We start from the raw sequence: 24,711 nt of genomic DNA, 5'->3' as shown, positions 1-24,711 counted from the left end.
AACATGGTTTAGTGGTAGACTTGGTAGTGCTAGGTTGACAGTTGGACTTGATGGTCTTGGAGGCCTTTTCCAACCTAAATGATTCTATTATTCTATGATTCTTCTCCAGTGCCTGGAGCACCTCCTCCCCAGCGCCTGGAGCACCTCCTCCCCAGCTGAAGCTGCCTGCCACCAAAACTTGCCATGTAAACCCAATATAGCCACACACTAGAGGACCGAGTCTCAGACAAAGAAGAAAATTCAAGTCAGTATATCAGGAAAACTCAAAAGGAATTTTAATGTCAAGGTGTTATTCAATAATCATAAAGCATGATTCTGCTGCCATTGGGTATATGTTAAAATACACTGACATTAAAGCATGAAGGCTTATGCAGAACTGTGATAATGAAATGCATGAATGAAAACAATTCTTATTCAGTGGATTGCATTTGTCATATAGAAACAACAGAGAACACAAAAATTTCCAGGAAACATATGGTAATATACAGATTTCAGCCCTCAAACATGGCATGTGATTGAAACCACTCATATAGCAGCAGTAGTATTTGTAGCCTTTGTAGTCCATGACTACAAAGAAGACTGAAGCCATAAGGCTCCACCAGTGCCAGGGTACGCTGAGAGGAGAAAGACTAATGCTATTGTTGCAGAAAGTGAAAACCTATTTTATGTAGGGATCTTACCTTTCATGTAATCAACATTACTTGTTGATGAATTGAAACTTGATAATGAATTTTGTCATGTTACAATATTTTTTGATGTTAATAATATTATATTGTTGACATCAAAGGAACTGAGCTGAAAAGTTTGCAGTGTATCAATGGCATTCAGATGTTTTCTATGTGAATTACCTTCTTAAGCTTCACAAATTATTTTAACCTTTGTCTAATTTAAACATTTTCTTTGAGATTACATCAATCTATTTTGTAAATAAAAGTAGTTCAATTATTGGGCTCTGATAAGCGTAATGTGGTTGTGTGAATGACGACCAGGAGACAGTAAGTAGAGAAAGCAAGTTTCAACAAGCTGTCTCTCACAATTACCACCACCAAAAATATATATATTAGTTATATATATTAAAATTGTTTTCGCTCAGATTTGGAGAAGATGATAAAGGGTCTTTAAAGAACGTTTTTTTCATTAAAAATAGTTTTGGGCAATGTAATATTCTGACTTAAAAATGCTTATTTAATTAAAAAAATCTATACCCACAAAACATAAATTGAAAGATTTCTATCTGGTCTAGTCAAGAATATTTTGCTCAGCGAGTGAGGTGGGGGAATTTTGTGCCTGTATATAGGTGCATATAAAAATGTTAGACAGATCTTCCTTTTACTCAAGCAAAGCTGCAGGAAAAGGAATAGATAGTGGTGCCCCTTAATTTATGAAGAGCAGATCATTTCCATGACCATGAAAGCCTACCGACCTTGTCATGTCTAGGTTTTTACAGCCAAGCAGATAAAGGCTGGTGCAGAAATGATACCCTTCTCTTTTTATTTCACCTTTCTACAATCACCAATCTGCTGAGAAAAATTCCCTTTCTGTGACTTTGGATCTTCTTCGTGTAACTGCAGTCCTCCATCTCATTTAGCACAGCCACAACAGTCTTTCTGTGATGAAACTAGATAAAGTTACTGTGATGTGAATCGTCATTGGGGAAGTCTCATCTGAAAAATTTATGACAATAAGGTATCTTCAGCTGGCATAATCTGTTGTAAAATCATTAAGACTACAAATTAATAATATGATTTGGGTTTGTGGAGCTGGGTATGAAATACCCATGACTTCTCTGATCTATATAATTCTGAATAATCTAATATGTATAAAGTAACTAGTAAACCTTATTTATAACTTTCAAACACTACTAAAGTAGAGTTGTTATAGCAGTATTTTTCTGTTGCTATGGGCTTAAGAAACTTAGAGACAGTAGTAGTAACTTGTAATATATGTTACCATGGTGATTGTTTTCTTAATGAACAGTGGATAAAATTGCTTCATAAAATGTATATACTTTTCGCCTGCAGACTACAGATGCTTTGCAGCAACCGTATGGTATGAATCAGTGTTTGTACTTAATGGCATGCATATTTAGTGTACTATACCAGGCTGATGGTGTATGCTTTAAAGTCCTTATTTTGGTAGGAGATGCTGATCTGCTGAGAATTAAATAACTTTTCCTGGAGCAGATCCTTCCACTGAGATATAGCAAATGTAGAAACAGTTGAGTCTAGCCAACATGTATTACATGCAGAGAGGCTGCATGCAGACTCCTTCTGGCCTGAAAACAATATTGCTATGTTTGCATGACACCACAGCAAAGATAATAAACTCTCTCAAAAGAGCCATAACCAGCACAGACACCTCAGGATCTTCTGTACTACAGAAAAGAAGAAAATACATGCCTGAGTCACTTCAGTGTCTTTGGCACATTCACTGCCTGGGAACTGCACTTAGGGGAAGAGCTGGTCTGCATCACTGCTGTCTTTAGAGCCTGAAGTCCTCCACAGTTGTCCTGGAAATTCAACAGAATTGTCAAAACTCTCCAGGTGAGGACTACCATGCAGGCACCAGGCACTTCTGGTTCTCACGTGCATTTCCTAGTCCCTTTTATAATTCCTGCTCCAGTGTGCTCTGAAACCAGGCTCTGTGTTAGAAAGTCTGGCACTGCACTTAGTGCAGGAGGTAAATATTATCTAGAAAGATTTTAAGGAAGGTTGTAAAGTTCTGGTGAGGATGTATCATGCTGTCCCCAAGGTAAGCATCAAATGTCTTGATCTAGAGAACTGGGATGATTACTTTCTGATTTCTGCAGCTCTGTGTCTCTCATTCTGTTTTTTTTTTTTTTTTTTTTTTGTCTACAGATTTCAATGTCAGTAGAAAATAACTTACACTCCATGTAAGCACAAGAGAAAATTATAGTTGAAAACTTAAGTTATTTGTCAAAGACATTACAAAGGCAGGGTTTGAACAGAGATTATAGCTCTACTCAATCCTCTGGACAAACATTGAGAGTGAGTGATAGAATTCTTTGTATAAATAATGGAAAAGAAGTTAAATATTTTGAGATAAAAATGAAAAAATAATCAGTATTAAGTAATATTACATAGGGAAGATCTAGGCCTTTTTAGTTAATAGACCAGATCTGGAAAGCTTGATTCTGTTTCACCACCATTTGAAACAGAAGTGCTGCAAAAGGAACGGCAGATAATGGTTGAACTATAAGGAAGTAAGTACACTATTCTCTCTTTAGTATAACATTAGTACTTAACATTCTAGCTAAAAGTAATTTAAAAGCATTTAAAGAACATTTATCACCTGTGGACTTCCAAGTGCTTTTCTATACACAATTTGATAGGTTTCTTGAAGGTGTCAGACTCTGATTTTATTCTGGATCGCTGACCACAGTTTCATGCATTATACTATTGACAGACTGGCAAATTAATCCAATGTTTGTGGCTTGTGCAAAACACAAGAAAACTTTTTCATACCACTCATCTTGTCTTACTGAACCACACAATGCTTTTTCATTCTGTTCTTGCTTCTTTACTCCAACTCTACCCACTTTGCACAGAAATCTCCAGTTTTTGAAATAAGGGTATGTTTTGAAAAGATTTTCCTGGAAGTCATATATGACATATTTATCCAGAAAATTGTTTCTTAGTGTACATGGTATTACATTCAAAGTATTCATACAGGAAAGACCCTTTGAAAGGCTTATTATTCCTATATAAATGGATATTTCCTTAACTTTGAAAAAGGCAAAGTAAAATATTAAGAATATAAAAAAAATTAAAATAACAACAATACACAAAGCAAGAATTTCTATCTTTCCTGTCTTTATATCCGTATGAGTGAAATCACTCCTATGCAAAGGGGAACATTATGCTCTTCAGACTGATAAAATTAGTGGTGTAGACCTCAGTCGTCACCATTTTTTAGCTGGATTTAAACTTAGATACTTTATACTGTTAGTACACATGGAAAAGTGCTTCAAAGGAAGGGAATGCAGGTGTACTAATTTCACTTTTTTCAAACTATATGAACAGAGCAAGTGAATATTCCCAGGAAAACAGTAGTATGCTACTAAGGAATGGATTTGATTTTAGGATGGATGGTTTCCACCTTCTAGTTCTAAGATTCTGTTCAAGCGTTGTTTAATCAGTTGCTACAGATATTTTATCAAACTAAATATATAACGTATTTTCCATATGCAATATAAATTAAAGAGAAGTTCAGTCGTTTATTCTCCAGAATCAGAATATAAATGTATTGGTGATTCATACCAAAGTAGTAGGAAGTTTCCAGCTTTCTAGTTTGTTTAAGCTTTCTGATGAATTTTGCAACCATCAGACAATTTCTGAAGACTTGTTAGGAAGCACACTGATAGATAAATGCTGTGAAAATAGTTAAAACCTTTCTCCCCACACCTTTGAATGACATAATTAGACACTAAGAGAAAAATTCTACAAAGTATAGAATGAAAATATAGTTAGATCACAGAATCATTAAATGGTTTGGGTTGGAAAGAGACCTTAAAGATCAGCTAATTCAAACGCCCTGCCATGGGCAGGGACACCTCCCACCAGACCAGGTTGCTCAAAGCCCCATCCAGCCTGGCCTTGAACACCTCCAGGGATGGGGCATCCACAGCTTTTTGGGGTAACCTGTTCCAGTGCCTCACCACCCTCACAGCAAAGAATTTCTTCCTTATATCTACCTTCTCTTAGTTTAAAGCCATTCTCCCTTGTCCTATCACTGCACCCCCTGACAAAGAGTGCTTCCCCAACATTCCTGTAGGTCCCTTTAGGTACTGGCAGGCCGCTGTAAGGTCTCCCCGGAGCCTTTTCTTCTCCAGGCTGAACAACCCCAACTCCCTCAGCCTATCTTCATAGGAGAGGCACTCCAGCCCTGTGATCATCCTTGTGGCCCTTCTCTGGACTCATTCTAATACTTTCATGTCCTTCTTGTGCTGAGGGCCCCATAGGAATCCTATTTTCTCATTCAATCTACTTTGGGGTGTTGTTATTTTATTGTTATTTTGCTAGAAATTATATGCTATGGAAAGAATATGTTTTTTTTTTAATATATATATGATAGTCCCTATGTTATAATTTTTGGCAATTTATATAATGATCAGTGACATAAAGCTTTCCATGCTTTCATTATAAAGTCTTTATTCTGTTCCTTATGATTTTGCCAGACACGGGCCAAAAAGACTAAGGTTCTTGTCTTAAACTTGTTTGTACTGCATGTGTGAGTGCTGAGATGATGTTAGTGTAAGACCATTCTTTGTTATCTTTGGAAAGTCACAGGGATTTGGGGTGAAGCATGTTCTTGAGGAACATAAGAAAACAAATGTCCCTCCTATGTTCAAGAAAGACAAGGAAGAGGATCAGGGAATCGACAGGATGGTCAGCTTCACCTTAGTCTCTGGGAAGGTGAGGGAGAAAATACTCCTGGAATACATTTCTGGTCATATTAAGCAGAACAGGATGAATAGAAATAGTCAGGGTGGATTTTCAAAGGAGAAAACATGCCTGACCAAACTTCTTGATTGACCAACTTCTATGATGTTTAGAATGTGACTATGATGTGAGTGGTGAGATGGATGAACTAAGAGCAGTAGATGTTTTTTTTTTGGCATAGGCAAGGCTTCCAAGACTGTCTTCAATAGTATCCTCATAAACAAGCTGTTAAATTATAGGTCCTATAAGGACAGTGAGATGGATTGGAACGCTGACTAAACAACTGGACTTACAGGATTGTGATCATCAGCAAAAAATTCAGCTGGCTGCCAGTCACTACTGGTGTATGCCAGGGGATGATAACAGGACCAATACTTCTTAACATCTTCAGCAATGCTCTGGATGTTGGGAAAGAGTGTACCCTCAGCAAGGACACAAAACTGAGAGGAGTTGTTGATACACTAGATGGCTCTGCTGCCATTCAGAGGGTCATCAACAGGCTGGAGAAATGGGTCAAAGAAAGCTCAGCGAGTGAAGGAAATCACCATGTCCTGCACCAGGGGATGAAAAACACCAGGCAGTAGCATAAGTTGGGTGCCAGCTTGCTGAGAGGGTGGGGTTCCTCTTGGACACCAAATTGACCAAGATCCAGCAATGCACTCTTGCAGTGAAGAAGGGCCTAGATGACCCTGCTCTGAGGAGAAAGTTGGACTGAATGATCTTTGGAAGTCCCTTCACACATCAGCTGTTCTGTGATTGTGCAGATGGGAATGCTCTCTTCTCAGCTGCGATCAGTTGCGATGGGGTAGGTGGGGTGCGATGGGGTGGGCTGCAGAGGGGTCTGCTTGCCAACTAGCCCACCCCATAACTCGGATCTAACCCGGGGAAGGGGCTGGGCATAGCGGGGGAACCCCCCAAACCTGCCCGGAATGGCCGGCAGCTCAGCTCCTGCAGCACGGATTAGTGCCTCGGTAATTTCCAGCTGCTGCTTAATTGAGCAGCAACGTCATCGTGGGACCTCTCTCAATTATTTTTCAACGATCTTGGGAATCTGGTGAGGTCCCATTGGACTGGAAGCTGGCAAATGTTGTGCCAATTTTCAAGAAGGGTAAGAAAGAAGACCCTAGCAATTACAGGCCTGTCAGTCTCACGTCAGTGCCTGGTAAAATTATGGAGAGGATGATCCTTGAAGTTATTGAAGCGCACCTGGGGGACAATGCAGTCATTGGTCCCAGCCAACATGGGTTCATGAGGGGTAGGTCCTGCCTAACAAATTTGATTTCCTTTTATGATAAGATCACCCATCTAGTCGATCAAGGGAAACCAGCTGATGTGATTTTTTGGACTTGCGGAAAGCTTCCCATATAAAAAAGTGAAAATGAAAGTACACAGGGTAGATGAAACTGGGCAGAAAAACTGACACGTGAGACACTGCACTCTTACTGCGATCCGTAATATTGCCTTCACAGTACTGTCTACTGATGTGAATGCAGAGTGGTTATAGCCTAGATCTTGTTCTTTATCTTTCTCAGGGGAATACTAGCTTTCCGCTCCACCTTCCCTTGCTGCTGCCACATGGCAAAGTTGACGCACCTGATACTTTTACAATCTGCACAGTGAAATCACTCAGACTCCTTTGATGGGAACTCTGTAGCCTTGTGCACATTAGAAATGGCTCAGATTTCCCTATGTCCTTTCACCATAATGGAGTTTGATATTTCTTCCCGAAATAGCCTACTTACTAAATTTCTTACTTCCTGCAAATGTGGTTTCCTTAATTCTTATAACCTTGTCTTGATGTACTGCTAAAAACAAACACTTCTTGAATTATTTTAAGCAGAAAACATATTGGCCTGTAATGCTCTAATCAAGTTAAACAGAAGATCAAGTTAAGCAGTGATCAAATCAGCTGGTACTGTCATTTGTGTAGGCAGATTAAATTTTGGATATCTACTCTCGGAAGCATCCTCCAGCTAAGGTGGGGGGTACTTCTATTAAAAGCTTTGGAAAGTGTATTCAGTGCTGTCTCTTTTCATTATTTTTTGTGAGCTGTTTTTTAGGATATAATAATAAAATAATGATAACTTCTATAGCTGTTGGAATCAGGTGATCACTTTCCTAAGAGAAATGAGCAAGTAATCTGCTAAACTTTGTGGTTCAAAAAAGTGTAAAAACGGTGTGAACATTTGCGCAATATCTATCTCGACAACAAAGAGGAAAAAATAAATAAAGAAATAAAATCCATCATTTAATATTTTTAAACTTAATGGTTTTAGAAAACAGCTTCATGGTTTTGGAGGCATCATTTTCTTACATAGCAAGCACTTCAGATTAACAAGTTTGATTCCAAGAAACCAGTAAATGAAAAAAACAAATAATGAAATAAGGTATTGATAAACCAATTAGGTCATTTCTCTATGGATTATTTCTTTCTACAAATAAAGATTGGTTGAACTGAGGTTGAATCACAGGGAGGTATACTGAACAATATTGCAGATGGACAGATAAATTAATCAGTGATTTTTCTCTTCCAGATCTGTTTTCTTCTCCAGCCTTCCATATAGAGCAGTACACACACACTTTATTAAAGCTGTTCATCCTTATGTATGGACAAAATCGAATCCAAGAGTATATTTAATTTTCAAGTGTTTTATTTTAATACAAATATTTAAACTACATATCATAAAGAATCTCTTAATTGGATGCAGACATTTTTGGTCCTTCACTCAATGCAGATACATTTGGTCTATATATTAGTGCAATGCTATATATAAATACTACATAATGTATGAATACTGTAATACTGAAATACTACTATTTTAATATAAATTACTGGAATACTATGTATTCCTGAATTTTTTTGTTAGTATATTTTTGAAGAAGAAAGGTATAATTTTAATTTAGTTTTAAAAAATATGTAGATCATATGAGAAGCTGCACATGCTCATTATCATACTATCAAATAACTCCCCTTCCACTAGTATTTATTTGCTCTTTCTCCAAATGTTTAATTGTCAATCCATGAGTATTACTTTAGATTTTCCATGTGCTTTTAGACAAATTTCTATAGCTATTTGAAAACCTCAAGGAAATATCTGTCTTAAAGACTAAGAAAGCTATAATTTAAAGAAAAAAAAATACATCTTCAGAGCATTTTGACATACCCTGTCTGGAGGTACTCTGAGTTTGTTCCAGATATTAACCTCTCATGCAATAAACATCCCTTGTCTTAAAAGTGGGAAAGTGGAATTTTCATATAAATCCAGGAGCTCTACTGTCAAAGGAGACTTAGCCTTTACTTTGAAACTGTTTCATGGTAAAAAATCTTTTCTGCAAGCACATAAAGACATTTGGCCTGAAGGAAACTCAATTTTTCAACAGTAGCAAAATAGTTAATTGGGAAGATTACTGAAAATCCTCATCTTAATCTACTTGCAAACTCTATGATCCTTCACAATAAACATTCATAGTTTGGAAACCAAACCAAAGAAGTAGTAAAAAAAAATGCCTATAAAAGACTTAGGGAAATATATTTTTCCTTACAGCGAAAGTAAGTTAGTATCCTGAGATCAAGAAGTAAATCTACTGAAAAGGGAGGCATACAGAGTGGTTTATGAGATAATATTGTTCTTTAAATACAATTGCACAGAGCTGACATAACTAAACAGGCTGTGGATGTGTTTGAACTCTCAACTGTGGACACTTACACATTACATTGGCATGTTACCTTGGATTTCCAACCCCCCTGCCATGGGCAGGGACACCTCCCACTAGACCACAATGTCTTTGGGCAACCAGTTCCAGTGTCTCACCATCCTCACAGCAAAGAATTTCTTCCTTATCTAATACAAATCTTTCCTCTTTCAGTTAAAAACTAATACACCTTGTCCTATCACTATACTGCCTGACAGAGTCCCTCCCCAGCTTCCCTGCAGGCCCCCTTTATGTACTGGTAGGCTGCTGTAAGGTCTCCCCGGAGCCTTCTCTTCTCCAGGCTGAACAACCCCAACTCCCTCAGCTTGTCTTCATAGGAGAGGTGCTCCAGACCCTTGATCATCCTCATGGCCCTCCTCTGGAGATGTTTGAATGCTTCCATGTCCTTCTCGTGCAGGGTGCCCCAGAGCTGAACACAGGGCTCCAATTGGGGTCTCACAAGAGCAGCGCAGAGGGGGAGAATCCCCTTGCTCAACCTGCTTCTTTTGATGCAGCCCAGGATATGGTTGGCTTTCTGAGCTGCGAGTGCACATAGACAGCTCATATTGAGCTTCTCATCAACCAGCACCTCCAGGTCCTTCTCCTCAGGGCTGTTCTCAGTATCTTGACTCCCATCACTGGCCCCAGACAGTTCTGTAAATGTAGGCATTTAGTTCCATTAGAGACACTCTAAGGATATACAGGACATCTGGAAACATGACCCAGGACCTAAGGGAAACCTGTGCCTTACTAGAAAGGCATCTGAGGGCTGGGAGAGATACAGTAAGGGATTTCAAATGATACTACATGTCTGTGATTGTGCATCTGATTTAAACCCCTTTAACCATATCATTCTGAACATTCTGAGCTGACTCATTCAGTTGCAACAGGAAAACAGATCACAAGCAGAAAACCATACTCAGATATATAAATGTGTCTAAGAATTTTAGGCAAATGTAGTCATTAACAGATAATCTATTGGTTAGAGAGCACTGACTAGGTAGCGGAGGTGATCCTTGCAAACTTCCTTTCCTCTGAGAACCAGTTCTCCAGTCTTCCTCTCTCTGATTATGGGAAAACTTGAGTGAATCAGTAAAAGATTTTTGTGGATATTTCAACAAACAAGAATTATTTTTGTATATGTTTAAGATAGGTTTTTTTTTTTTTACAGTATTTTATTGAAGAAAAAAGTTTAATGATTGGACTGATTTTTTTAATCATGTTGTTGTCCCAAGCAATAACAAAAAAAGACTAATTTAAAAACCTATGCCTGTTTTTTTTTGTTTTGTTTTGTTTGTTTGTTTGTTTTTTAAATGTGTGTATATTGCATATACATTTATAAAGGTATATACACACATGAGAGTGATCTTAGATACATACAGTTTTACACTTTATTGAAAAAAAAAACAACATTTTTTCATCAAAGAATATGACTAACAAAATATTTTTATCTATTTCAAACTAAAACTTTTAATGTTTCATTAAGTAATGTTTTCACCAATATCTCTTTAAATTATATCCTTCTGACACTATTTACTGATAGCAGCAGCTGTGAGGTTGTGAAGAAAAAGTGATGGGTCTCATTTATTTAAATAAACTATGGTGAAAGTTTGGGGATTATTCTGCCTTTGGCAATTATTGGGAATCCAGGAATAGTAGTACTATTTAGATTTAGCTAATTAATCTTCATGTCTTTCATCAGTCCCAACTCATTTTACATCTAAACGAGCATTCAGCTCTTTTCCTCAGGTTCAAGGGACCTGAGTGTTGCCTTTTGGGCCTGAAGAGCAGATGCAGAACACCAGCTGTGCAGCATGCAGAGGTTTAACCAGCACCAGGTTGTGAATGTCAATGGTATTAGAGCTGTGCTGAAGAACACCAGGCAAAGTGGCCTGTCTGTAATGGGAGTACTTTTGAAATGTACTTAGTATTGAAAATCACCCAAGAGGGGGTACTAAGAAACGAGCAGCTTAATCCCATTGATAAAGTGTCATCAAATCCCATTCTCTCAAGGACTTAAAAAGATAATCCCAGACAACCCTATCGAAGGCTTTTTTAGCACCTAGTGATAATGTTACCAGAAATTCCTTCCAGTGCTGCGATATTGCAATTTTATGTCAGTTTAGCTTCTTGCCTGTTAAAATTTATGGAAAGCTATTTGTAAAAAGCACAGCATTCTCTCACCCTCTGAATATATAACAGATGCAAAAGTACACTTGAGGGTATATATACTAGGGAGACTAAACTGTTCAACTTGACACATTTAGCTTTTTGGCAATGTGATTTGTTTAAATTAAAAATAGCACTTTGCTAAAGATGATGAAGCAGACTGCTGCACTGAAAGAAAGTATTAATCACAATTATTACAATGATTTGCTCTTTATTAGCATTGCTGCATTAGTAACCTCAGGTCCAAATCCAGATTGCTGCTCCATTTGGGTAGACTAATGCATATTAAAACACTAATGAATTAAAATACATAACATTTCGTATATACCAACATGCAATAAAACTGGCCACTTCTCCAGAGAAGCTGACTCTGCCTTTAAATTGTTTAGATTATAAGGCTTCTGGTGGAGGGCTGTTTTTCATTTTGTTGGTATAACAGGAAAAGGAAAAGATTCATTGTTCATTAGCAAGGCCGGAGTGCTCCTGCTGCTGCCATTCCTGGGGTTCTGGTTTCATCAGTAGGAGGGAGCTGTCTTTGCACAAATGTGTGGCACCACCACACACCATGCACGTGTGTTTGTGAGGGACCAATGCTGCTGCAGAATATAAGAATGTTTTGTACAGGGTGCGAGAGAATATCCAAATATCCAGCCTACGGTATACCAGAAAATGTTAAATAATGTTTTTGTTTGTTTGTTTGTTTGTTTGTTTTTCCCTATGTCTGTATTTCACCTTAATTATTTTTGAGCATAGTCTGCCACTGCTGTATTTTGAAAGGAATCCGCAAACTGATTCTCAGAGAACTGGTTTAGTATTTACTTTTGGTGGTTACAAAATAATGTAAATCCTACTGATTTGCTGATTTTGCTCTTGATAGGGGCTCAGAGTTACACTTGAGGTTTGCAAACCAGTCTTTCTTCATTTCCTTTACTGTATTTAAGTAGTTTTTAATGGCTTTCGTAAAAGACTTCATCCTACCTCTGCTAATGCAGCTATATGGCTCACCTCCAGAGATGTGGTGGCAAACTAGCACTGCTTGTGGCAGACATGTTCCTGGGTTGTGTTTCCTGATTGTGCTGGCTTACAGTGCAGAAGTGTAAAGGCTTTCAATTTAAGATACAAATATATATAAATATATATATATATATAAAAATATATATAAATATATACATATATAAATATATATATAAATACATAAATATATATATAAATTAAGTCGATTTTTTAAAAAATTTATTTGAAAATCAGGAAATTTTCCAAATGTTTCATGTGAATCTATATCCAAAGTCCCATGAAGTTAACTAGAAAATGCCAGGAGAGCTTCCTTGTGAGATTTCTACACTTTGATTCTGCTTGAGACATAAATCCTATCAGAAGAGTTCCTTCTCCCACAGGAGAATAAGGTTTTTCCAGTTTAGTCTGAAAACAGAAACCTGCAGGTTGGACAAATACTGCAATTCTGAGAAAAAAATAAAACTTCAACTTTTCTTACCCCCAAACCTCTGGGAGAAAAACAAAAGCAATCCCTTTTTACAAAATGCTGTTTAAATGGGAAGTGTGGGAGTGTTTCTCTAATGTCTCAGCAAAAGCAATATTTATCTCCTTTAAATGAAAACACGAACAGTATTCCTTGTTCTATAGCTTAGTGATAGGAGTTCTACCCTGGGATTTTGCTCTTCTTCCTTGAAAAACAACCTGAAAGCTCTGAAAAATGTGTCTAATTTCTGTTTCTCTCTCTCTCTCTCTCTCTTTTTTTTTTTTTTTTTCTAGTTCATATTCTAGTTTTAGCTTTTGTAGTGAAAGTGGGTAAATGACTTCACATCTCTGTTTCTTGATTTTCCAGGTTGTAAACATCGTACAGATGAGGTCTTCTATGAGAAACCACCTTTTTGCTTAAGGTCCGAAGTGCAAAATTATAAGAGACTGAGTACTTCACTACTGCAGAACCATTTTCCTCCCCTTCCTCCCAGAGTGTACTTGTGTTCCAGTCTGCAGAGGGAATGGCTGGTAGATTTGAACTGGGAATCTGTCTATGGTAGTGTACATGTATATGTATGCATGTCTGTCCGTCCATATTTTTTCTGTTCCCTTTTGTTAATGCTAGCAAAATTATTTCAATAAAGATGTACCATGGTGCCTAGTTTCAGAAACCTATTTTGCTCTGAGGTGGTCAAAGGCTATACCAGAAAGGTTTTATTTAAATCTAGTCATATTACTATTTTACTCACTTAAATAATTTTTCTCCTACATGAGCATCCTAACCACAGTGCTCTATCTGTATAGAATATATACAGCTTCTTCTAGAAGCACACTTCCAAGACACATGAGGAAAAAGTAAAGATAAAGCTTTATTCATCTCTTTAGAAGTCCTAGAATCAGTTTCTCTAAATTTATTTCAGACTGCTTTGTGACGTAAAAGGAATATGGAAACTACATATGCTAAAGGTTGGACTAGATGATCTTAGAGGTCTTTTCCAACCTGGTGGATTCTATGATTCTCTACAGCAAATGGTGCTTTGCTTAATGATGTGGAGACAAAATAGAGGATCTATTTAACTTTATCTAAACATCTGGAAAAGCGTTGTCCAAAAAACAGCAATAAGGTGTTATATTTTTAAGCTTGCTAAAACTCAGAATTTCTTTTCTATGGTAAATCTCCACATATTTAGAACAACAATAATAACAAAGAACTAGCCTCTGGAGATATTAAGTGGGTGGAAGTTGGAGAGACAGGGCTGATTCAATGTCAGAATATCAGTGTCAAAATATAATTTCATAAATCAAGCTGGTCTGCACCAGTTTGTGGATAATGTAGTTCATGTTCGATAATGAAATGTTTTGAAACAGAAAACGTTTTCAAAATGATAGCTGAAAAATCTAAACACTGCATTCCAAAATTGTCCAAATGTTCTTAGTGCTTCGTGTAAGACTTCAGAGCCAACTTGGTAAAAATTAACATACTGTTTCAGAAATATTAATGGTGATGAAATGGCATTTTTGGAAGACAAATGCTTGGAAAACTTGAAAATCTTTCAGTTAAGTTTACTGTGGCTTAATTGGACTTAACTACTGATCTTTGATCCCTGAGATCCTGAGTATCAACAGAAATTAGAAGACACCTGATAGCTAGCACACCCTGCTTACGATCCTAAGATCTTGCTACTGCGCCCATTATTTTCCACATATAGGGCTGTTCTGGCAGTGTATTCTTTGCCCTCATTTATATATCCTACAACAATCTGAGAGTGGAGGAAGTGACTTTTTGTCACCACAGTGAATTTCTGATATATAGAGATCTGTATCAACTTTACTGCATATAGAGTCCTATGGCTAGTTGAAACCTGATAAATCAAAGTCTTCTGATGGTGCAAAGCAACCTGTAGCAGCATGGAATTACTCTTTGGCAACATTTTTGGGAGGATAGCTCTTCATCAATTTTATCATCTCAGTTCCAGATGAATTTATATAGATTTTTAAGGTGGTGAATTTTGATCTATTCTACTATTTGAAAAAGTCATAGAATTGGATGTAGTGACGGGATATGTGAAGTTGAATGTTAAAAGTAATTAAGCATTGCATAATAGCTGATTTTCAGTATTCAGTTGCTCTGTGTGCTGGGCCTATTGCCTAAGACTGTTTGGACATCAGTCAACTTGTGAAAGGTGGTGACTGCCTTTACGTCATTTGTTTTGTGGTGTGTGTGTGTGTTTTTCTCTTCACCTCTCTATCACTTATTAAAATGACTTTTTCTTGACACATAAGTTTTCTTAATTCTGCTTTTCTTACTTCCTTCTCTGTCTAGCTGAAGGGTGGAGTGAACGACTGTTTGTGTTATATTGTTATTAAATGCCAAAAAATTCACCTAAACACACCTCAACGTTGTAAATTAAGAAATCAAAAAGCACTCCTCTGAACTGCAGCATAAACAAAAAGCAATCTGGTTAAAACTTTGTATTTATTTATTTGTTATTGTTGTTTATTGTTATTTATTTATTATTAGTCATAAAGACTTTCAGAGTGCAATGATTAGTACTGAAAAGAAGGGATTTAATTTTAACCAGGAGAACAGCTCACTGAAGATAGCTTCACAGAAAATCTTATGCCCATGAAAGTAAAGAAACAGAAGTCATAACAAAATCCAAATATTAACAGTATTTTATAGTTTCTATTTTATGTATATATATATATATAAAATAGAGTTCAATATTTCTGGGGGTTTGTGAAGGGTAAGAATCAGTGCTGTTTCAGTGAAATGCTTTTGCTGTCACCATGCTGGAGTCAGGGTGGGAATACGGTGTGCTCTGGAGAGGCTGTTTCCACGGGAAAAAGGTACCATGCAGAGGTGTGGGACAGCGAGCCTTAAGCCAGTGGTGCAGTTTCTGCCAGTGGGGCTGAATCTGGATCCAAGTGCAATGCCAGAAGAGAGCCGGGAAGAGTTTTTGTTAGTTGTTAACCAGCATGTCCAGCCCAGCAGAACTCTGTGGCGTAGCCATAGCCTCATAATTGCATGCCCAGTGCAACCCCCTGCTTGTTGTGTTCACCTTATCTTTAACTGAAAGTTATGTAAAGTTGCATTCTACTGATCACATATATACTGAGTGAAAGGTCACTCAATATACATAAGTTCATTAATAATTGTGTTTGTTCTTAATAGGAAATTAGATCTACAATGGTAAACGGTAATACTGGCAAACTGTATAGTGGCAAACACAGCAGTATAATCCTATATGAGATTAATCTATGAAACTTAATCAATAAATGAATGCCATTACATGTTATATTGTATGTTATATTGCATGTTATTACATGCCCCTTGATTCTTTTTACTGGGTGAAGAAGGTATTCTCAGCTCAGGGTCTCACAGAAGACCCTGTTTTTAATTAAGGTATACATTTAACAGCTCTGGCGATGCTGATGGAAAGTAAGTTGATACAAAGTAACTGAATGAAAAAAAAAATAAGCTTCCCTGTGATTTTTTCCTTTGTTATTTTTGTTATTCTTCAAAAATTCTAGTGCAAATTAAGATTTGTTTTATTTTTACTAATAATAGAGCTCTTGTTTTCTTACTTTCTGACTTTTTAGTCATCTCAAACAAAAAATATACTATGAGAGAGACAATATGAAGATGTTTCCCCAGTTTCATTTAGCTCTATTCATGTGGGTTGAATACAAGAGGTAGAGACTGACAACCTTCTTAAACATAGCTCAGAAGACTCAAAAGTTCACATTATCTTCATCGTGTAGATCAGGAGATAAGACAGAGAGTGAGGGTCTTCAAAGTTGTCTGTTTCAATGTTTAATTTTTTTTTTCATTATTATTATTTATTTCCAAAGCTGTTTCCTAGTCATTATGCTTGACTTACTAATAAGAAAAAAGAATTTGTATTCTCAATTGTTTCAAAGCTGTTTTGTCCAATATTTGTTGTCAATGCAAAAATAAATGAAATTAAAAAATAAAAAATAAAACACAACAAAATAAAACCTCTAAAGATTTTTGAGAATGCAGAGCAGATCTTTGAATGTCACGGATATTTGGGAGCAGATGCTCATGTGTACCATGGTGTTTTTCAGGGCTGGTTTTGTTAGAAATTATAGATGCTTGGGGTCAGGTGTAATATATGTCTGTACACCTGTATGTGTACTATTTGGACGATAAAGCAGGTGCATATCTGCCCTTCCTTTGGACAATGCAACATTGTTTACATATCCGGTACTTAACTTTTTAAACTATTTTCTGGAAAGAAGCAGCCTGCACAATCATACTTGTTTGTATCTGCTCTTCTTGGAAATTCTGAAGCAGCTTTTCAGTAGAACTTTATGTTAGTGAAATGGTAAAGATATTTAAAAACATCAACAAAACCAAACCAAAACAAACAAAAAAACAACACTGTTTCAAAAAAAAAAAAAATCATGAAGACTTGTGAATAAAGAAGCAAAAGCTTAATATAGCTCCAGCAGAAGATTTCTGTAAACTCATCCTTTTCAAGATAAAAATTTATTTTCATTTTTTTTGTTGCTAATAGAACTACTTGTAATTAAACCCGCTCATCCCTTTGCTCTCTATTACATAGCATGAAACTCTTCTCAGAGAACAAAAGCCAATAGATAGCAAGCTTCTACCATAGACAGCAGTAGCAAATTTTGGGTATAATTCTTTAAGATGTTTGTGATCAGTAAAACACAATTTTCACTGAAGTTTTCACAGCCCATGATATAACATATTAAAATCTTAAAAAATCTAAAACCACCAGCATTAGCAGAGAGCTCAGCTGCTGTAAATTCAGTGCTATCACATGGGTTGCATACCCGAGAGGAGCCTGTGCAGCATATTGGTCTGCTATATTTAGAAACATCTAGGTGGAAAGTTGACCTTTGCTGAGTCCCTGATGGGCTCTGCCCAGTGCCAGGGGGAGCATGGGTGCAGAACTGGGGTGAATGCTATGTTCCTCAGAGGGAAACTTAAAGAAACTTAAAAGAAATGAAGTGTCAGTCAGCCATTCTCAGTAAAAAAGTAATATATATATTTTTTTCCTTTTGCTGTATTTTAAAGCATCTATGTTGCTATGCAATTTAAGTAATTAGTCTGTTGCAAGAAGGCCTTTCATGCTTTCAACTTTGTAAGGAGTTATATTTTCCTAATTACTGAAACCTTTAGACACTTATGAAAAAAGTGTAGTCAACCATTACTAGGTTCGCAGTTCATGATTTTCAGAAATACAGTATTGGATAGATTAGTGGTTACATTTCATGTGCTGAGCCATTTGACAAATGAATCTAGATTTGATGTCCATGTTGGGCAAGTGAATTATGCCTATCACTTATCCACAGAGAAAAGGATATAGGTAATAAAACTCTAAGCGACTATTTGCCATCTGACAAACATCTGAATTTGACTTCAAGGGAGTAGAGAAAAGGATATAGGTAATAAAACTCTAAGCAACTATTTGCCATCTGACAAACATCTGAATTTGACTTCAAGGGAGTAGATAATGTTTCAGATAAACATAAGTTTTATTGTTTTCTAGAAAATATGTTGATACCAGTTATTCTTATTCCTTCAGTCATTTTTGTTGGTTTAATTTGGTGTTGACATAGGTACATTTTAATAGATGATTTTAGAATCTTTAGAACTGCACTTCAGTGACTACAGTGAAATAACGTCAGGAGCGATGGCAAATGGCAAGCCCCAACAGCACACTGGCCCGGATGCTCTCAAGGCATTGCAGGAGAACAACCAAGCCCATAAAGGCTCCCCCTCACCATGAAGGATCCTGAGGCACAAGGGCAGGGTGGACACAAACAACCCCATTACCAGCATAAACACTGACCTGTCCCTGCAGGGATGTCCAGGGGCACCCTTAGCCCATGGGCCCATCACCTTGAGCCAATAGGAGAGGGTCCCCATCACCCTACACCTACTGACAGGGATGGGGATCAGTTTGGGGGCAAGGGAAGGGCATTTGGGGATTGCACGGGAGTTATTTTGAGGTGTTCTAAGGAGGAATCAAAGGTGGTGGAGGGCAGAGATCAAGATGGTGTGGAGAGGAACAAGGAGTAATGGGACCTGTCACATGCAAGCAGGGGCTGGTCAGTGTACCTGTCTGTCTGTGCCCTATGTTTGACTGGTGTAGTCTACCCTGACTTCTCACTAAACCCTATTTCAAGCTATTTTCCCTAGTGAGGAGCTCTCTGTATGCACAGGTGTGTGTGGGTCTCAATGACAGTCCCCAGTTGGGACCACAAATCACAGAGGCCTGGGTGTCGGTGGTGTCCACAACTAGAGCGAGTGTGGGTGTGCGAGTATGGGTTTGTTGGGAGAGATGCTACTGGAAGAGATGACAAGCAGGTGCTACCCAAATAACTGCCTGAATGGTGCCACATTTTGATTTTGTGACTAAAATAATGTTGATAACACACTGGTGTTTTACCTTTGATTGAACATCTCTTGTACAGCATCAAGCATTTCTCTTTTTCACAGTCTGTCTCCCAGCTCAGAAGGTAGGCTCGACAGCCATCCAGAAATGGGAAAGTAGGCTGGACAGCCATCCAGAAATGGCTATATCCCATACCATATGATGTTATGCTAAAAAAAAAAAAAAAAGGTGCTGGTGGTGGGGTGTTTGTCATCCATTGCTCAGGCACTGGCTGGGAATCAGTCTGCTTGTAGGATGTGGCGAGTGATTTTCTTTGTGTGACTGAATTGTTGTTTTGTCCTGTCTTTTCTTCACTTATTGAGCAGTCATTTTGCTCTTATTCTCTGCCATCCCACTGTGGGAAGCAGTGAGTGGGCAGCTCTGTGAGTGCTTAGCTCCTGGTTGGGGTCAAGCCACCACAAACTTCCACATCTAGTTGGGAGTTTTCTATAATCTGTCTCACACAATCAGTTTCCTGAAAAATCTGTTTTTAAAGAGGACATTTCTCATGTTAAAATTTGTGTTAGAAAATTAAGTACTTTACCTAAACAGGAATATTTAATTTTATTAAATTGATTTCATTTTGTTAGAATTTTAACAAACTGGTAAACCATGTTTCCTGTCATTCATGGGGACTGAGCCCACAATCACTGCCTTGTAACAGGTGTGTTTCAGATAAGGCTCCCTATCTGCAGTGAAAGCATGTGTCTGCCATACTGCAGTCACTGGTGTGCCATGCTCCCTTATAGAAATGTAATTTACTATAGAAAAAAAATGAGAAAAATATCAGGGCCAAAAAGACGATTGGGGGTGGAGCACCTCTACTATGAAGACAGGTTGAGGGAGTTGGGGTTGTTCAGCCTGGAGAAGAGAAGGCTTCGGGGAGACCTTCCGGTACCTAAAGGGGGCCTGGAGGAAAGCTGGGGAGGGACTCTTTGCCAGGGAGTGCAGTGAGAGGACAAGGAAGAATAGCTAAAAGAAGGTAGGTTTACATTAGATATAAGGAAGAAATTCTTTACTCAGAGCGTGGTGAGGCCCTGGAACAGGTTGCCCAGGGAAGCTGGGGATGTCCCATCTCTGGAAGTGTTCAAAGACAGGTGGCATCGGCCTTTGGGCAACCTGGTCTGGTGGGAGGTGTCCCTGTCCATGGCAGGGGGTTGGAATTAGATGATTTGTAAGGTGCCTTCTAACCCAAAATATTGTATGATTCTATAATTCTATGATGATTCTATAAATAAACCAAATGGATTGCACCATAGGACAGACTATTTCCGTTAGCTTGGAAAGGATCATAAGATGACTTGAAGGCTAAAATTAGTCTAAATTAATCCTATCCTCATTTTTACAGGATTTTTTTTTTTTTTGGGGGGGGGGCGAATGCACAGATTTTTCATTTCAATTAAAATACTTGAATTAGGTTGATTAAAAGAATTTCCACTCCAAAAAATTGTTATGAATTTCCTTCCTCCTTCCTATTTTGAGACTGAAACAAATATTTGATTTTTTTTTGTCTTCTAAAAGTTGAATTTCAATTAGTACTGTTAATCATATCTTCATTCTTGTGCAGCATCATCCCTTTGCTAATTTTATAAGGCTGCATGCTTCTAGACTGTGATATTTCCTTCGATTCCCCACTTAGACTGTGGCATACTCTATGTCAGAGGATGCTACATCTCTAGCTCTGTGTAAAGGCTAGCATTTAAATACTGTTGACTAGTGTTTAAATACTGAAAATGTGTAGACTAGTGTTTAGAACTGTAAAACTTCAGGTTTGCGCTGAATCACTGATATCTTACATTTCTCCTTACAGAAGAAATAAGCAATCCTGAAGTACAATGTAGTAGTATGCATGTGTATTTCTCACATTTATTTGAGGAAAATGAGTTCATGAGTTTCTGTTTTAATTAGAATGAGTCACTGGCTTTGTCTTTTCTTTTGTGACAGAGATTACCTCTGATTTTTTTACTCTACTCATAGAGTAAATTCTTTTTAGACCACAAGTAAGATAATAAACAGTATCTCAGCATGGTATTATATTTGAAAAAATATATGTTTTAATTATAATTATAATTATGATCTGAAAAATAATTTAACACTATGTTCCACAGTTTTTTATACAAGGAAATAATTTTGTATTTCTGCAATTTTTATTTGACCCTGTCAAATGAATAGTTAACTCAATATTTTCTCTGCACCGTGAGGAACATTAATGCTGTCCTGAGTCCAATCTCTGAGCATCACAATGGCCCTATGAAATAATTTCTTTCACAAAATTCTTTATATTGTTAAATTTGAGCCTCATCATGATTAAAAGGCATTCCAGAACCTCAGTGCTCTAATAATTAGAAGCGTTTTCTTATTTCTCATCTTTATTTCTGGATAGTTCTTACCCACTAGCTCTTCCATGATGAGGGTGTCAGATATTTTTCCTGTGTCCATAGACTCCTGTTAGTCTGTGAAATATTTCTAAAGAGCCTGTAAGAAGAGCCAAAGAAAAAAAAAGTTTATATTCTAAGTATAGATTAGCATCTGTGTGATTTTTACCAAGCCATCAAAAGCTCCAAGACAAATATTTAGATGTCTATAGCCAGGAAAAGCTTGGAAAACGGTGGATCAGCTCAAAACTAATTCTGATTGTCTGGTACTTGCTTCCACAAGTATCTTTACAGAAAAGTTATCTGTCCTTTGGGAATTCATCTGGTTTAACAAAATGTAACTTTCATAAAACAGGAAGTTCAAAACCCTGATCATTCTATTTGTATGGCAGGCTGGCTACATCTACAGGCATATACTGTCCCGTGGTATCAAAAGGCCCAGCCTGTGCACCTAAGAAATAAAATTATTGGCATATGTGGCAAAGGTGGTGGTGGGGATCATTTTGATGTGCCTGAAATAATGCAGGGATTGTACTGCAGTTTGCTAGTTTATAGCATGAAAATGAGAATATGGCTTCTATGCCCAGGTGCATGGCACATATAGGAGTAGTCAAAGATGCAAAACTGGTTCGGATAATATTGTAAGACTAGAGAGAGTTATGCAGACAGTCTTTGTGTCTTTATATTGACTTATGGAAACGCACCCTGGAGGAAATTTTTCCCAGAACCAGAATGGGTCTATCTTGTGGAAAGCATACTGGAGTGATCCAGAACAGATCCAGGCAGTGAACTGACAGTTAAGCAGTATGGAGAACTGAGTCTGGCACTTAGAATTGTTCCTGACTGTGTTATAGTTAGCAATGTAGATAAACACTGAATGATCAGAATATGAAATATTCCAGATGAGATATTGGCCGTGATTGCTAATTTATGTTTCCAAATTAACAGTCATCAACAATGTCATTAACAGACTTTTTCTGCCAAAAGGATTAGTTATTTTTTCTGACAAAAGTACTCATAAAAAATATTAAATAACGCTTGTCCTAAAAAGTTTCTTTAAGTAGATTCACTCATAATGTCACTCCAAGCTGTTATTTCCATTCCTTGCTAAACATTACGGCACAATTTTTGATACCCAGTTCCCAATTCTTGCCCATTTTCCTTTGCTTAATTAATTATTTTTCCATGACAACAACTCTGAAGATTTTATCTTTTTTTCTTTTCTTTCTTTTCCTTTTTTTTTTTTTTTTTTTTTTTTTCTTCTCTGCATGAGATTTTTCTGTCTTGCAAAATGTTCAGCTTGGTGTCCATTGGATCCCCAAGGCCCCAGGTTCTTTTTTGTCAAGTTGCTTTACAGCCAATCAGACCAAAATTGTACCTAAGGTTACTCCTCTCCAGGGGCAGGACTTTGCATTTCCTGTGTTGAATTTCATGAGGTTTCTTTTGGACCATTTCTCTAACCTGTTGAGGTCTTTCTGGGTGTCAGCACAGCTATCAGCCATTCAACCAAGTTTTGTATCATCTGCAAAGACATTGAAGTTAAGCAGTATTGGTCCTGCTATTGAACCCTGGGAGACAGCACTAGTGGCTGGCCTCCAGCTGGATTTTCTGCTGATCACAACTCTCTGAGCCTGGCACTCAGTCCACTTTTCAGTCCACCTTGCTTCCACTTATCTACTCTATATTTCATTAGGCTGCTCATGAGAATGTGGTAGGAGACAATACCAAAATCTGAAGTTAACATAAACATCAGCAAATTTCTGAGACAGTCATCTGTTTGTAGAAGGCTACCAGTTTGGTCAGGCATGATTTTCTCCTTTGTAAATCCATGATGACTACTCCCAATCATCTTATTGTACTTAATATGATTAGAAATGTCTTTTGGGATTATTTGCTGTTTTATTTTCTCAGGAAATGATGTGAGCCTATCTGGCCTGTAATTTCCTTGGTCCTCATTCTTTCTATCTTTAATGGTTTGCCATTTTCCATTGTCAGGAACCTGTAGTAGTTGCTATGATCTTTCAAAGATAATTGAGCGTGGCCTAACAATGTCATTGATCAGATCCCTCAGAACTCATGGGTGCTCAAATCTCATGAATTTGTGTTTTCCCTGTTTATTTAAATGTACTGCAATATGAGCCTCTTCTGTTGAAGGTAACTCTTCCCTGCTCCAGTATTTTCCCATGGATTTCAGTGACCTGGGATTTTTAAAAGCCAGTCTTAACAGTAAAGATTTTGATTTATTTATTTATTTATTAATTTTGTTCATGACTTCTTTCAGTACGTTCTTTGCCCTGTTCAAAGAGGGTTGATGAAAAGACTCCTGGTCTTTTTTCACCACTGACATACATGTTGAAGCCTTGCTAGCTGGGTGTTAGTTTTCCTAACTACAACCTTGAACGCTCAAACACTGGCTCTTTACTCTTCCTGGATTACCTGACTATGCTTCCGCCTCTCATATGCTTCCTTTTTATGTTTGAGTATTGTCTGTACATGCGACAGTTAATCTATATTCATCCATACAGACCTTCTGTCACCTTTACTTATTTCCCATACACTGGTATGGACTATTAACAATTTTGGAGAAAGTGACCCTTGAAAATTAACAGCCGCCCTTTTGCTTTGTTCCCACATCCCAAGATTATGAATTCTATCATATCTCTGGGGCCAAGACTGTTGCCAGCCTTTACATTCCTGACCAGTTTCTTATTTGTTGTAATTCAGAGATCCAGCAAAGCACCTCCCTTCATCAGCTTCTTGATCGCCTGTGTCAGGAAATTGTCATAAATGCATTCCAGAAAACTCCTGGATCACTTGAACACTGATGAGTTGTCTTTTCAGCAGATAGTGGGATCATTTAAGTTCCCCATGAGGGAGAGGACCTAGAAACGTGAGGCTTCTTCCAGGTGTGTGAAGAAGTTCTCATCTACTTCTTCTTCATCAGGCAATTACCCAGTACAATGTCACCCATGTTGATATACCCATAAAATTTAATCTGGGTCATCATTCACCTCTAGGCAGAGCTCCAGACATTCTTGCTACTCTTTTTGTAAAGAACAACTCTTCACTTTCCCAGATGTCCTTCCTAAAAAGCCTGTA

Source organism: Anser anser, assembly GCF_964211835.1.
Source record: "Anser anser genome assembly, chromosome: 1".
Lineage (NCBI taxonomy): Eukaryota > Metazoa > Chordata > Aves > Anseriformes > Anatidae > Anser > Anser anser.
This window is presented reverse-complemented; position numbering follows the sequence as displayed.